This window comes from Gossypium hirsutum, chromosome A10, assembly GCF_007990345.1.
Source record: "Gossypium hirsutum isolate 1008001.06 chromosome A10, Gossypium_hirsutum_v2.1, whole genome shotgun sequence".
Lineage (NCBI taxonomy): Eukaryota > Viridiplantae > Streptophyta > Magnoliopsida > Malvales > Malvaceae > Gossypium > Gossypium hirsutum.
The window spans coordinates 90,754,590-90,763,542 of NC_053433.1; the positions used below are offsets into that span (position 1 = coordinate 90,754,590).

General features: G+C 37.1%; 1 non-coding gene across 1 annotated transcript; it reads left to right on the top strand.

The window, feature by feature from the left end:
* The first annotated feature begins 2,427 nt into the window (after nt 1-2,427).
* Nucleotides 2,428-2,534, top strand: LOC121209219 (small nucleolar RNA R71). The gene has a single exon (XR_005904336.1). It is a non-coding gene; the product is annotated as a small nucleolar RNA R71 (small nucleolar RNA).
* Nucleotides 2,535-8,953: the final 6,419 nt, after the last annotated feature.

Sequence of the window (8,953 nt, forward strand, 5' to 3'; positions counted from 1 at the left end):
CCCGTGTGTTAGGATACCATGCCCGTGTATTGTTGTCCACGACTTATCGGCTCACGCCCGTGTCGAAGAAACAGAATCGAGCCTTGCCCCTGGCACGCCCGTGTTTTTCTATTCCTATGCCTGTGTTCACCTATCAAGTTCAACCACGGCCATGTCACACGACCATAGGGATTTATCACACCCCTTGTTTTGGGGAAATCATGTCCTGCTTCCACATGGCCGTATCGCATTGTCGTGTCTCTTCCCCTGTTTGGCAACAGCTTTAGGCACGCCCGTGTGCCTGGCCGTGTGTGCTGAAAAACTTTGCAATTCAAAGATAAATCTAATTATTTATAGTGTTAGAGGTAAAATAAAAAATAAAAAAATAAAAATAAAGAAATCAAAATACGTTAGTGCTCAGGTTGCCTCTCAAGAAGCGCTTATTTATAGTCTAAGCTCGGCTTACCTCTCTGGTGAATGGTCAGGGTGGTTTGAGGAGTTTATAATCCTCATTCATGCTATCAATCTCATCAAAATAGGGTTTTCATCGGGTGTTGTTTACCTTAAAAGTGTCGAACTTGGGGTGACTCACCTCTACCGTACCGAATGGAAAAATACTGAGTACCATAAGAGGGATTTCCTCATTCAGTGTGGTAGTGATAATGTGAGGATCTACGGTATCTAGAAGACTTCATCGCCAACCTTAAGTTGATTAGGAGAGGTATCAGGCTTGTTTAGGCGTAGTTTCGGTTTATCATATGTTCTCGATTTTTGTTCTCGCCATTCGTCGAGCTTCTCTATCTGTAGCCTTCATTCTTCATGGATGTGTCCTCTATCATCCTTGGAACATGGCTCATGAACTTCTTTGAAGCTTAATTTTTGTAAAGTCATATTGTCAGTTTTAGTAGATTGGTGTGGACTATTACCTTCAATGTTCGATGTGATGCCAGAATTATGAGCTTGAAGAGTGATCGTTTCGTGTCCCACACGAAGTGTAAGCTCACCTGTGCCAACATCAATAATTGTTTTAGTAGTTGATGAAAAGGGCCTCTCTAAAATCAAATGGGTGTTTTTATCCTCTTCTATGTCTAGAACAACGAAATCAATGGGAAATATGAACTGATCTACTTTCACGAGCACATCTTCAATAATACCCCTAGGGAATCTTATATTTTTATCTGCCAATTGAGTGCTCATCCTAGTTTGTTTAGGTTTCTCAAGACCTAGTTGCTTAAACATCTTGTAAGGCATGACATTAATACTAGCCCCTAAATCAGCTAATGCATGACGTATATCTAAACTACCAATTAAGCAAGGAATTATAAAACTCCCTGGATCTTTCAAGTTGTGGGATAGCTTATTTTGTAGGATAGCTGAGCAGACTGCATTTAGCTCCACATACGATGCTTCGTCCAACTTCCGCTTATTTACTAAAAGCTCTTTTAAAAATTTCATTGCATTTGGCATCTACGACAAAGCTTCAATAAATGGTAAGTTAATATGTAATTATTTCAAAAGTTTGAGGAATTTACTGAATTGTTCGTCTGAGCGGTCTTTCCTTGTCGCGTAGGGTATGGCACATGAGGTTTATATTCAACAGTTGTCGGTTTGTTTGTATTTTGACCTACCTCATCTCTCCCTTTGCTTACCACAGTTTCTTGCCTCGGTTCTGGTTCAGGGTCAACGACTCCTTCATCATCTTGAGTATTAATTACATTGAGTTGATTCCTTGGGTTAGGTTCGGTATTACTTGGCAAACTACCTTGTGGTCGTTCGAAGATTAGTTTGGAAAGCTGGCCTATCTGAGTTTCGAGTCCTTGGATCGATGCTTGTTGATTTTTAAGTGCTGTCTCGGTATTTTGGAAATGGGTTTCTGACATTGATATGAATTTTGAGAGCATCTCCTCAAGGTTCGGTTTCTTCTCTTGTTGATAAGGTGGCTATTGAAAACCCTGAGGATTTTGTGGCTTTTGATTTCCTTGACCACCCTAGGAGAAATTTGGGTGGTTCCTCCAACCTGCATTATAAGTATTACTGTATAGGTTATTTTGAGATCTAAAGTTATTATTACCCATATAGTTGACTTGTTCCTCTTCGGTTGTGGGATTGAAGGATTGATATTCTGTATGCACACCTCCTCCTCTTGAGTCACACTTCATTACTGAATGTACCTGCGTAGAACCAAGAAAACTATCAATCTTTTTATTGAAAAGTTCTACCTGATTTGACAGCATAGTAACTGAGTCGACGTTATAAATGCCGGCTGCTTTTGTTGGCTTAGTCCTCATGACTTGCCACTGATAGTTATTCAGTGACATTATTTCAATGAATTCATAAGCCTCTTCAGGTGTTTTGTTGTTGATGGTTCCCCCAGCAGCTGCGTCAACCATTTGTCGAGTCGAGGGATTCAGACCATTGTGGAATGTTTGTACTTGAAGCCAAAGCAGTAACCTATGGTGAGGGCACCTTCTCAGTAAGTCATTGTATCTCTCCCATGTATCATAAAGTGTTTCTAAATCCATCTGCACAAAAGAAGAGATATCATTATGTAATTTAGCCGTTTTAGCCGGCGGAAAATATTTTAGTAAAAATTTCTCTGTCATTTGTTCCCAAGTAGTGATAGACCCTCGTGGTAACGAGTTCAACCACTGTTAAGCTTTGTTTCTCAGTGAAAAGGGAAATAATCAAATACGAATGGCATCATCAGAAATGCCATTGATTTTGAATGTATTGCAAAATTCCAGGAAATTTGCTAAGTGAGCATTGGGATCTTCATCCTGCAAACCATCAAACTGAACAAACTGCTGTATCATCTAAATAGTTTTAGGTTTTAATTCAAAAGTATTTGCAGCTACAGCAGGTCTAACTATACTAGATTCAGTTCTTGTTAAATAAGGTTTAGCAAAATCATACATAGTGCGTGGAGCAGGATTTTGATTAGCCGCAATTACAGGAGGTAGCTGATTGCCTTGGTTTTTCAGCCATCTCTTCGGTTGGGGGTTGAGTATCTTCTTCTTGCTCGTTCTCTGTGTATCTTAAGTTGTGCCTTATTTCTCTTTGGTTTCTACGAATTGTGCGATCGATTTCTTCGTCAAAAAGTAATGGTCCCGACGGGTTTCTTCTAGTCATAAACTATGAGAACCTGCCAAGAGAAGGAAAAAGTAAATTAATAAATAATAATTAAATTAAATTAAATTAAATTGCAAGAAAAATAAATGGTTAAAGTAATAAAAATTGAGTGCTCCTAATATTTTAGTTCCCCGACAACAGTGCCAAAAACTTGATCGCGTGATTTGTAACAAGTAATAAATATTTATAATGAAGATCAAACCTAGACTAACTATTATCACGACGAAAAGGCAAGCGCACCTATCGAACAATAGTATAGTAATGGCAAGACCAGGATATCGTACCCAAGGGAACCAAAAGTACAAGTAATAACTATCTTTTTATTATTTAACCTAGAAATAAGGAGGGGTTGTTTATTAACTAATTAACTAAACTAATTAACTAACTAAACTAAAGCAATGAGAAAGATTGGAAAAAGACTTGAAGAAAAGTAATTGATAAAGACGACACCCAAGGAGGAATCCACCTAGATTTCACTTGTTATCTGACTCTGAACCAGGCGATTTATTCACTTGACTTGATCCGTGACACTCCCTAACCTATATTACTATCTCTTTTGAGACTAATAACACCTAACCCTTAGTTGAATTAATCGAAATTTCTTTCTTAATTAAAACCCCTAGGGAAGCAGTAAATCGATCTATGGACTCCCATATTAGGTTTCACCCTAATCCGGAAAAATCTCATAACCCCATTTCTAGGCATTCAATCAACTCCGCTTAATTATGCCAAACCTACTCTTAGACAGGGACTTTTGCTCCTCTGCATAAGCACATCAAATCATGAATTAATACTTGGAATATTAACTCAAGCATTAAGACACATAATTAAGAACAAATCAAGTATTTATCATACAGTTCAGATAATAATAACAAGATCCATCATAGGTTTCAACCCCCTTAGGTATCTAAGGGATTTAGTTAATAATAGAATAAGAGTAAATCTCAAAAGTATGAAAATAACAAAACATAAAGAAAACTCTAAAACCCCTGAAGGAATTCTGAGAGAGATCTTCAGTCTTGGAGTAGCCTCGGCTTTTGGGATGGATCGCCTGACTTCCTTCAAGTAATTCCCGACGTGTGGTTTTGTTCTCTAGAAAAGTTTTGGAGGGGAGCCCCCTTTCTAAGTCATACTTAGGGTGTTTATATAGGCTTTGGATTGGCTTTCTTCCTCCCTAAGTATCCTTTTCCGTGTAAAATACAACTCTTAGAAAAAGGGGCACGCCCGTGTGACGTGATTGCCAGGCTGTGTTCGATCTGTTAAATTGCACACGGCCGTGTGGGTCAATGGCCAGTCTGTGTGAATCGTGATACCCTTGGTCGACACCCTCAAAAGACACGGGCATGTGAACAGCCCGTGTGGCAAGGCTTAGGCCGTGTCATCTTCTTGATTTGGTCTGTTTTGTCCCTTTTTGGCTGATTTTTGGCTCCTTTTGACTCTTGGTGCTCTCCTGAGTGCAAAACATGAAACAATCGGATTAAGTGCACCAAAATCCACAAATCTAGTGATAAACATCCATAAATATGCTAAGTATTTGGGGTAAAAATATGTATAATTTGGCGCTTATCACCATGAAAAACCTACCTTCACGATTAACCCCTAGTAAACCCCCTTGAGCCTAACAAACCATTTCTTGTATTACCCTTAATATTAACCTTTAACCTATTATTGTTGAAATCCCCTAAATTAATCCCTAGTTTTGTCGAGATTTGAGTTGAATGGATTGCCTAGCTACGTTTTGTTCTTGATATTTAGTCTATATTATTTAACTTGTTCTTAAAAAAAGAAAAAGAAAAAGAAAACTATGTATGCATATCTGTAATTTCATATTCTTAGAGAAGCTCTGTTGTACGCAAGTGAAGATTAACTCTTTTTCTAGTTAAGGCAACCTTTCAAGTCAATCTCGATTCTAACCCTTTCTTTCCGCTTGTGACCACACCCCCTAACCAAGGCTCATTACAACCCTTTAAAGACCTTTTGATTGATGTATCATCTTAAATTATAGTGGTGGAGATTTGATTTTCATGCAAGCCTATGGTAATGATTTTCCATTATTAACTATTGAGTGCTTCCTTTATTCTCCTTAAAACACCTCGAGTGATTTGAGTGAATATTTAGTGAGGATGTAAAGCATTGTGGTATTTTGAATTAAAGGTAATTACTTAGATGAGGGAAGACACCTATGTTTTCGGAATAAAATGCTCAACCTGGAATGATTGGAACTTTTATGCTCTTTTCGTTAAATTCACAATGTATGATTACCTATGGTTTAATGTGAGATATTATCGATAGAAATTATAACTTGACAAGGATTTATTTTGATTATGAGTTGAGAATTTTGCTTGAGGACAAGCAAATGCTTAACTGTGGGGGTATTTGATAAATCGTAAATTATGCACATTTTTGCCCCATGTTTAATGCATTTTATGGATGATTTCTCATTAGAATTGGTGAATTCGATGCTTCTAATGCTTTAATTTCATGTTTTATACTTAGAAGAACATAGGAGAGTGAAAGGAACGAGAAATGGGCCAAAAACAGAGAAAATGGACCAAAGTAAGAAACCAACATGGCCTGGACCTCCTCACACGGGCAGATGACACTGCCATGTCAATCTGGCAAAATTGGAGCATGACTCACACGGGCATAGCACACGCCCGTGCCATTCTAACAAGCTCAAACACGGCCTGAAGTAATCGCACACGGGCGTATCCTTACTAAGCCCAAGTTATGTCCAATTCGGAAAAGGCCACTTTTGAGGGCTTCTAGGTATTCCGAAGCCTATAAATACACCCTAGAAGAGGAGAAAAAGGGAGACGGAGAATAGGGGGTAAGGAATTACCCCAAGGAAGCCGATTGATCCATCTTAGAAGCCGGATTCATCATCAAAACTTAAGATCTCTCCTCAATTTCCTTTCAGGAGTTTTCGGTTTTCTTTATGTTTTGTATTCTTTATTCTTCTGAGATGTTTTCTTATTTAGTTATGAACTAAATCCCCTAAATACCTAAGGGGAATGAAACCTAAGATGACTCTTGTTATTATTTTCTGAATCGTATGATAAATATTTAACTTGTTCTTAATTATGTGTTCTTAATTCTTGTTTTGATATCCCAGGATACTAATTCAAGACATGCTCTTATTCAGAGGAGGAATAGACCTTGTCTAAGAGTACTTTTGTCATAATTAGGTGGAGTTATTTATGCGCCTAGAAATAGGGTGATAAGATTTTACCGGATTAGGGTGAAACCTAATAAGGGGATCTATAGATCGAGTTAATGCAACCTTGGAATGTTAATTAGAGAAAAGTCTTGGTTATTCAATCAAGGAATTAGACATTATTAGTCTTGAATAGGGATAATAACATAACTTTAGGATCTCTACGAAACAAGTTGAATGAATAAATCGTCCGATTCGGAGCCAGAATAACAAGTAAAGTCTAGGTGGATATTTCCTTAGGTATTGTCTCAAGTCAATCAATTTTCCCAAAAGCAATTCCCTAATTCTTTTCTCTGTGCGTTATTAGTTTAGTTAATTAGTTTAATAAACAACCCCTCTTTATTTCTAGGTTAAATAATAAAAAGATAGTTATTACTAGTACTTTTAGTTCCCTTGGGTACGATATCCCGGTCTTGCCATTACTACACTATTGTTCGATAGGTGCGCTTGTCTTTTCGTTGTGATAATAGTTAGTCTAGGTTTGATCTTCATTATAAATATTTATTACTTGTTATGAATCACGCGATCATGACACCACACGGGCGTGCAGCTACCCGTGTGACTAAACATGAGTGTGTGATTGATGAGGCCGACCATGTGCGAATTCTGTATTGGATTGAATTGGGCCGTGTGGGCCTCACACAGACATGTGGAAATTATTCTGCTAGGCTATGTAATCCATATGGCCAAGCCATATGTGTGGTCCCACATGGGCCCGCAATATGGGCCGTGGGCCTATTTTCACTGTTTGACTGCTAAGGTTGCACGGGTCACCCGAGACAACTGTAGACCTACTGCTGGGTCTGTAAGCTTACCTAGACCCCTAATTGACTGAATAACTCTTATACCCTTGTGTGATGTATACATATATACATGTTCTTGTATGACTATATTTTAGCATGCTATTTTTGACTGTAATGAGTACATGTATAATATTTTGACATGGCATGAGATGATGTATATTGCATTGCATTGGGTTGGGGTTATATTATGTGAAGGAAATGCACTGATAGGCCTCGAGCCTGATTTACTGGCAGCTCAGCTGCATATTTCTATATGGTGTCGTATTCGAAATTACTTGGAGTGTAGGGTTTGGTAGGTTGATTATATCCCCACATGGAGTGTAGGGTTGGATGGAGATAGAGTGTAGAGGCTGGTTGGGTAGGAATCTTATGATTGCATATATGTGACTGTTACTGTACTGAGATAGGCTAAGGCCCAAATTGAAATGACACTGTTACTGAAAGAGGGCTTATGCCCAAACTGTAATTATTTGTACGCAAATTGTTTTTATACATGGGGATTACACATTGAGTATTCATAACTCACCCTTTTTATTTCATTGCGTAGGTAATCCCCAAACTTAGATGGATCGGTGCAACGGGGGACTCAGAGGTGGCCACACAACCACTATTAGTTTCACATTTGATTTTGATTATAAGTATTATTATTTGGGGTACACCTCTAATGGTTTCTTGCACACTCACAAAGTATATTAGCTCACCCTTAGGCCTCATTTGGGCCCTAAGGTTAATAAATGACTCAAATTATACATTTTATTAAACTTAACTAAACTTACAGAAATGTAATTAAAACTTAAATAAAATACTTATGTTCAAGCTCCTAAGTACAAAAACTAGTTTAATCTGCTACAATGAATTACAATAGATCAAACTTCCCTACACTTAAGTCATTTCTTGTCCTCAAGCAACACAAACAATAAATGAAAAGATGACCCTTGAACAAGTATAGTACAAGTGTTAGCTTTGGAGCACATGAATAGACGTTTTATATTCACACATAATCTTGGCATTAGATATAACTGACTTACCACTTTTGGTATCAAACATCTAAGTTCAGTATATTACAAAACATTCAAACATTATGGGTCTCAAATGTTAGAATCCATTAATAAATTATACAAACAATTTGATTATCCTAGCAGATTACAAATAATCATAAATTCAATTATTCAGTATGATTTTGAATCATGGATAAGTCTACTTAGATCACATAGGGCTTTTTTGTTTGTAACGTTTTGAGGCTTAAGACAAGTATGGATTTTAAGAATTGTAAGCATCAGATAGTTTCAAGCACGAAAATAGTTTGGCACATCATATTGTTCCATATTCTCCCCATCAGTAACCCTTTCTCGCTTACTTCCTTATTTCTTCTTCTCTCACCTTCCTTATTTCTCCATATAGGAAGTCACATCATAATATAATAATTATGGTTAGCTTACAAGTTTTTATGCACTAATGAATGAGCATTTTTACTTTTGTGACTTTGTCAGTTTTTTTTTCTTTTTCAAGACATCTCCCTCACAAATGCTTTACTTTTCAAGTACTTTTTCTACTCGTTTTGATTTTCTGTTTGAAATTTTCTTTTCTTGCACATATTGGCTAAACTATAATTACTATATCACATTGATCCTTCATATTTCACTCTATTTTTGCACAATATGTCGTAATGTATCTACTTAACCCTCAATACATATAACCAAACATCTATAGTCGTGCAATTCAAGACCAAAGAAAAAGGGTAAGTGCAAATTGATATCTTGACTCAAATTTGTACGAAGGTTCATCAAAAAGTGTTTTTTTGGCTCAAAATAGGTATTAAAAATAA